At 40.4% G+C, this 6,526-nt stretch overlaps 1 long non-coding RNA gene across 3 annotated transcripts in view; it reads right to left on the minus strand.

Moving 5' to 3' along the window:
- Nucleotides 1–4,388, minus strand: part of LOC140608661 (uncharacterized) — a 64,336-nt gene extending 59,948 nt beyond the window's left edge. Inside the window, exon 1 of one of the 3 annotated variants that reach the window (XR_012010632.1) lies at nt 4,158–4,388. This is a non-coding gene — a long non-coding RNA (uncharacterized lncRNA). Of the gene's footprint in view, nt 1–3,838 lie in introns of all 3 variants that reach the window. The other 2 variants (XR_012010634.1, XR_012010633.1) reach the window with 2 other exon arrangements.
- Nucleotides 4,389–6,526: the final 2,138 nt, after the last annotated feature.

Genomic DNA, 6,526 nt, shown 5'->3' on the forward strand with positions numbered 1-6,526 from the left:
CTAGAAGTGTAGGGATAGGCTTCATGCACTTATTATTTCTGAAGACTTCCCAAATGCCCTCTAGAAATATCTACAGGAGTCCCCATACTGTTCTCTCTAAGATTTAAGATGCAGGGGCAAACAGTTTTATTGATTCTGATGGCTCGTTGGACATGCACCATTGTCGTCCTGCTCTGGGAAAATAACCCAGATCCTTCAGAATCCAGTTAGTGTTACAATTTTTTTTAAAGATTTTATTTATTTATTCATAGAGACACAGAGAGAGAGAGAGAGAGAGAGAGAGAGGCAGAGACACAGGCAGAGGGAGAAGCAGGCTCCACGCAGGAAGCCCGACGTGGGATTCGATCCTGGGTCTCCAGGATCACACCCCGGGTTGTAGGTGTTGCTAAACCACTGTGCCCCTGGGGCTGCCCAGTGTTACAATTTCTATGAAAGTCTACCTGACTCTTAAAATTATTCCCACGATCCCTTGAATTTCTCTGGACCCTTTTAGCAACACTCTACAAAATTTAGCTAAAAACAATTTACAAAATCATATGTACCATCATCTTTTATAATTTTCTAAGTATGAGTTTCCACACACACCTGGAGCTTCCATTTTCTGGCTCTCTCCCCTTACTTTCCTTTCTTGCCATAGGCTCTTCTATTCCTCTGGTCATAAAGCCAATAGGTTTTCTATGGAAGTTTCAACTGCCCTACACCAAGTCATGAACTTCATCCCCAGACTAAAAGCACAAAAATGGGGAACCTATTATTTGCCATTCCTTTTTCCAAGTTCTATTTCCCTCCCCAAAATCTATAGGCTAAGTTTAAAGTATATGTGGAATATCCAGTTAGAGATAGCGAGTATGAAAATAGATGAGCCAAATCTATATTGCGTACCCCAAACTGTAGATGAGCTATTCATAACTATATTCCCTTTGCCCATTTCCATCAAGAACCATCATAGAAGAACAAAACTTAATAATTACAGTCTACCTTAAGGTTACAGATAGCCAAATAACTTTTTATCAGAAATATATCTCAACACGTGGGAATTTTAGTGAATATTTTGCTTTCTAATTAAAAAAAAAAGATAAGACTTTGCTATTTATCACTTCCTCTATGTTCTCTTTCCGGATGTGATGCCAACAGACACAGCAGCCATTGCATGACCAGGAAGAAACAAGCATTAGGACAAAAGTTGATATGCTAACAGTTCTACAGCAGAAAGACAGATGAAACTTGGCTCAATTAGTGATTAGAAGGTCTTCTACAAAAGCTATGGACTATCTCTGGACTTATTATTCAGTAGGTGAGAAAAAGTATGCCCTAGTTTTTTCAGCTGTTTGTCAGATTTCCTACTGCTGACACTTTCCTAATTGATACAATGAAAATATAGAAAACAACTCAAGAAAGAAGTCTAGGCAGGAAACAGGTCAACAGGCTAGACCTAGCAGTTGAAGCCCTGGTTTTGAATGAGATCATCACGTGAAAATATTATAGAATAAAAGGAAAACAGGGCTGAGAATTAAGTGTTGCAGAACACTGACACTTAAGAGGAATTGAGAGAGGAAAGAAGCAGCTGTAAAAAGACATACAATCAGAAAGAGAAAGAATTAAAAAGAAAAAAATGATGACCTAGAAACCAAAAGGAAGAAAAAGCAGGTGTCAGTGTTCCAATGCTACAAAGTAAAGCTAACCAAGTGCAGGAAAGTGTCCATTAGGTTTGGTGATATCAAAGTAGAGCATTTTAGTAGAACAAGAATCAGGTTCTAATAAAGCTGGTTTGTGGATAATCTGTTTCTCAGTCACAGACTGAACTGCACCCACCACCCCAGTTAAGTGTACCTTTCAGGCCAGCTGTTGGTCCCAGAGTGGATCATGAAAGGGAATGTGGATGGATCACTGCTTCAACTGGAAATACAATTCAAAGTGCAGGCTCTATTGACAGAAGAACAATAGGACCTTTCATAATATCAAAGGCAGCATATTTTATATCCCTTGAAAATAAAAATAACAGCTTAAGTTTAAGAATGACCTACCAAGTGGGCAACAGAGTGGATTCTCCTGACCCTTTCACTTTAAAAAAAACAAAACAAAACAAAACAAAACAGCAAGATTCTAAGGTTCAGTATCTGCCTGGTTCCCTGCAGCTGTGACACAGGTCTCAAACATGCTTTGAAGATAACAGGCACTTGAGTCAGCGATACAGGTGCCGGAAAGGAGAAGAGGTGGGGATAAAATGGAATAACTGAAATATAGTGAAGAAAGGAACACCTAATTGTTCCTCTCTTCATTTGTCAGTAATCAATAACCTGAAAAATATGAGCATGGGATTTAAAGACGTTAAGTTCTATAGAAAGAGTTATTAAAGAGTGATTAAAAGGGAGGCAGAAACAACTTTCAATGTCTAACTTAGCACCGAGGGGTCTTCATAGCTGCAGGAAAACATTCCTTTTTTTCTTTCTATTGCTATGGAATCGGTGAGAATGACTTGAAAAGGCATGTGAGAATTTAAAACTGTTTCTTTCTTTCTTTATCCCTGTCTTTTTGAGAATTCTTTTAAAGGTGATGTACGGAAAAACCCACAAAGCAATTAGTAACAGTGAAAAGATGGTTAGGAACAATTAAAATCCTTTCTGCTTCATTAGCTTTTCACTGTTAAGCGTTGTCACTGATTAATGCCAGACCGAGACGGTGACTGTCTCTCAAATAGCAAATATATCAAGAAATGAATCAAAGGAAAAGGCAACATGAGAGGACTCACAGAATAAACTTGTTAACACCATGACATGGGTTAAAGGCGGAAATTAAAAGTGTCCGTCTCTATTTTGAGCGTTCCACCGGGCACTTTGTGCTCACAAAACCGTGCATGTAGGGGTTACTTACGCTCTTCACATTTTCCCCAAAACATTCCTCACCAATATAAACATAATACAGGTGAACAGGATGAGCCACCGGATTTCGCAGGGCCCAGTGCAAAAGGGAAATGTAGGTCACCTTATTTAATAAGCAGGAAACAAGAACAACAACAACAACAACAATTTACTCTCAAAGTAAAATATATTTCCCTTCCTTTCTTCTGTAGCCTCTCTCTCAACTTTTCCTAGTGTTTGCAAAAATAATGTAATTATTTATTTTACGACCACGACTATTAATTTTTACCATTCACCTGATATTTTGCAGTGTCACCGTGAACAAAAACACGAGAGGATGTTAACTAAGATACCACGTCACAAAATAACACAATTCATATGCCTCAGCTTGCACGTGCACAGGTAGGTATACAGCATTCTCACCCAGAATGGCAGAAACATCCCACAAAAACGACTCAACCGGCTTATTTTACCTCTTCTTTAATCAACTTTTGGTATTTTTTTTTTTACATTTTTAGTTTTTAGTATTTTTAATTGCGGAAAAATAAGCGTAACATTTAGCAGCTTAGCTGGGTTTTTTTTTTGTTTGTTTTTTTTGTTGTTTTGTTGTTGTTTTGAGTGTGGTTCAATGGTCTTGGTAGCCTCACGCCCTTGGAGGATCCCCACCACCACTCCTCCTTATGCACACACCCTACACTCTAGCTGCGGCCAACAGGTGGGTAAGGAAGAACTGAAAGGTGAAGGAAATGCACGCTCGAACGTACACCAACACATGCACGTGTGCGCATGCGCACGCACACAAAATCCCGGAAGCCCTGCTTTTCCTTTCATTCCATTATTTTCCGTGTAAGAGGGTGGCTAATGGAAAGAAGTAACGCAAGCAAGGAAGGGTATGCTCGTGATCCTTGGCTGTTCATGGGTTTTCAGAAGGCCATCAGTGCATTCTTGTTCTCCGCCCCCCTTGCTCAGCCTTGTCTTACCATCATACCCCTGTTGCTCTCCCAAGTATCCGAGCTACTGTGAGGCACGATGCCGGGGACATGCGAGTGAAGCGTATTTTGTTGACCTCCTCCTGTGCTCCGTTTCCCCGCTGGCCTTCACCTTCACTTACAAAGCACAGCTTAGAAGACCACACCGTTGAGCACATCAAGATGGCGGCAGCGCATCTACCCACGCGCGAGGCTTCCCGAGGAGGCCCAGGAGGCTTGTGCTGAGAATCAGGGAGGCCGAAAAGGAGCAGTCTTTGCACTGACAGTGTACTCTTTCGTTTACAAGACACATTCTCACCCTTGACCTCACCTGTCACAGTTATTTCTGACTCCCAAGAGCTGGTGTTCTCTCCATTAAATAAACTAGAAAGCCATTAAAGCCAGGGGGTCCAAAGGGCCATGGCGGTGCACTCGAATGAAAGACTAGGACAACAACCAATCACAAACAGCCTACCACAAAAGACACCTCACCCATAAGAAACAACCAATTACAAACAGCCTATCATAAAAAATCCCACCCCTTAAGAAACAACCAATCACAAACAGCTAGGTGGACTTTCAGCTGTAGACACCGGAAGAGTTTCCTTCACTTCCGCTCTCTCTTTTGGGGTATTTTCCTTGTTTCCTGTCCATCTTCCTCTCCTAACCACTTATGGTGTGTGGCACTGCTCAAATCAAATGTATTTTTAAATTCCTTTTACAAAAAAAAAAATAATAATAATAATAAAAAAATAAAAAAATAAAAATAAATAAAAATAAAAATAAAATAAAATAAATTCCTTTTACAACTGTTAATGTTTCAGTTCATCTTTCAACACCACTTCCGCGCTGGAGAGATGCGTGACTAACCCAACTCCTATGGCTAAGTAGAGGCACGAGGTAGACCAGAAGCCAGGCATCCTGATCCCTAGTTAGGGGCTCAGCCCCCAGACTGCAAACGGATCGGCTGCTTTTGTATGTCCATTGAATTCCGGTACACGGAATATGTTATTACAGCGGGGTTCAAACAAAAGGATGACCAGTCAGGAGGAGTGACCCAGTGAAGTCCCCCAGCAGGGCAGAGGTGTCTAGGAAGGATTCAAAAATGAATATTGAGTAGAGACAAAGCTTGTGTGGAGAGGAAATGTCCTCTCCAAAAAAAAGCAAGTGCATGAACAGAGAAATCAGTCCCAGAAGGTCACGATTTGCATGCCTGCATGAACAGTGTCAGCTGAAGATGCCATGTTTGGCATAAATTAGTTCAATCTTACAACCCATCTGCTGAAAACTCATTCCTCCTGCATCCCTTAGGTAGTTATATCAGTGGTCTCTTCCTAAACGCTTTTGTTCTAATAGCCAAACAACTCATGGAGGCGATTAATACAGGCAAATATAGGGATGGCATTTTTCTAAACTCATGGTTTTTGTTTGGTTGGCTTTTAACAAGGCAATTTAGTAAAACATAAATTATACCAAAAAAATCATTGAAAATACTAAGGTAGGTAATATATAAATTAGAAAAAGACGTCAGGCTCCCTCCATGGAGCCTGCTTCTCCCTCTGCCTGTGGCTCTGCCTCTCTCTCTCTGCATCTCTCATGAATAAATAAATAAAATCTTTAAAAAAATTATATATATATACATATATTTAAATTAGAAAAATATTTAAATCCAAAGATACATATCAGATTTTTTTCAGAAATGCTACCTGTTTAATCATTTACTAGTTCTTACTTAGTCTAACTTCACTTCCTGCCACCCAGCTTGATTAGACCCCCTCTATTTAACTCATCAAATATCTTCTTGCTTGTTCAGTGTTTTTTTAGACTTGGCTTTTCAACAAAAACTATAACCAAATCTGCATCTAAAGCCACTTCAACAAATTTTATTTGAGGATGTGGAGGCCCGAGAAAAATTAAGGCCATCCCACCTAAAGTTTAGCATTAGCACAAGTACAGCCATCTTAGGCCCCTGTGAATAAGAGCTGAACTTTATGGGAAAAACTGCAGAATGTACTCGGCAGGGAATCCCATATCAGAAAGACAACAGAGCTCAGAATTGCCCTCAGCAGAGAATCCCTTATCAGAAAGACAACAGAGCCCACACCCCTGGTAGGAAGCCCCATATTAGAATGAGAACAGAGCTCAAGGCCCTTGAAAGCCCCATATGAGAATGTAAACAGAACTTGAGAAATTCCTCCACCCCTTCTGAAAATCCCCTAGACCAGCCTATAAAAAACCCAGCTGTAACCCACTTCGGGGTCCAAGACCCTGCTCCGCTGTGTTGGGTATACTTGGATCCAAGCTCAACCTTGCTAATAAACCCTTGTGCGCTTTGGTGTCGGCTCCTTGGTGGTTTCTTGGATTCGCAATCTTGGGCACAACAAAGGACACTCTCAAGCAGGAAAGACTGCCTTTTTACTAATGAAAGGAATCCTCTCATTCAATATTCTTGGAAATTCTTATCTGGACACAACTACCAACATCTTACTCACCTTGAAAGCAAGCACGGAACATCAGCATAAGCAGCACAAATCCCCTTTGGCTATGTTTCCTCTAGTTGAAAAGAACATCATAATCACTTCATTACCTACTCTGTTTCTTCCCTCCCCCGACCCCTCCCTAAATTTTTTCTTAAAAATTCGATTTCATTTGCTGCTTCTGTTCTCTGACATTAAAAGCACAATAACCTTTTTTTTTTTT

Source organism: Canis lupus, chromosome 18 (assembly GCF_048164855.1).
Source record: "Canis lupus baileyi chromosome 18, mCanLup2.hap1, whole genome shotgun sequence".
NCBI lineage: Eukaryota > Metazoa > Chordata > Mammalia > Carnivora > Canidae > Canis > Canis lupus.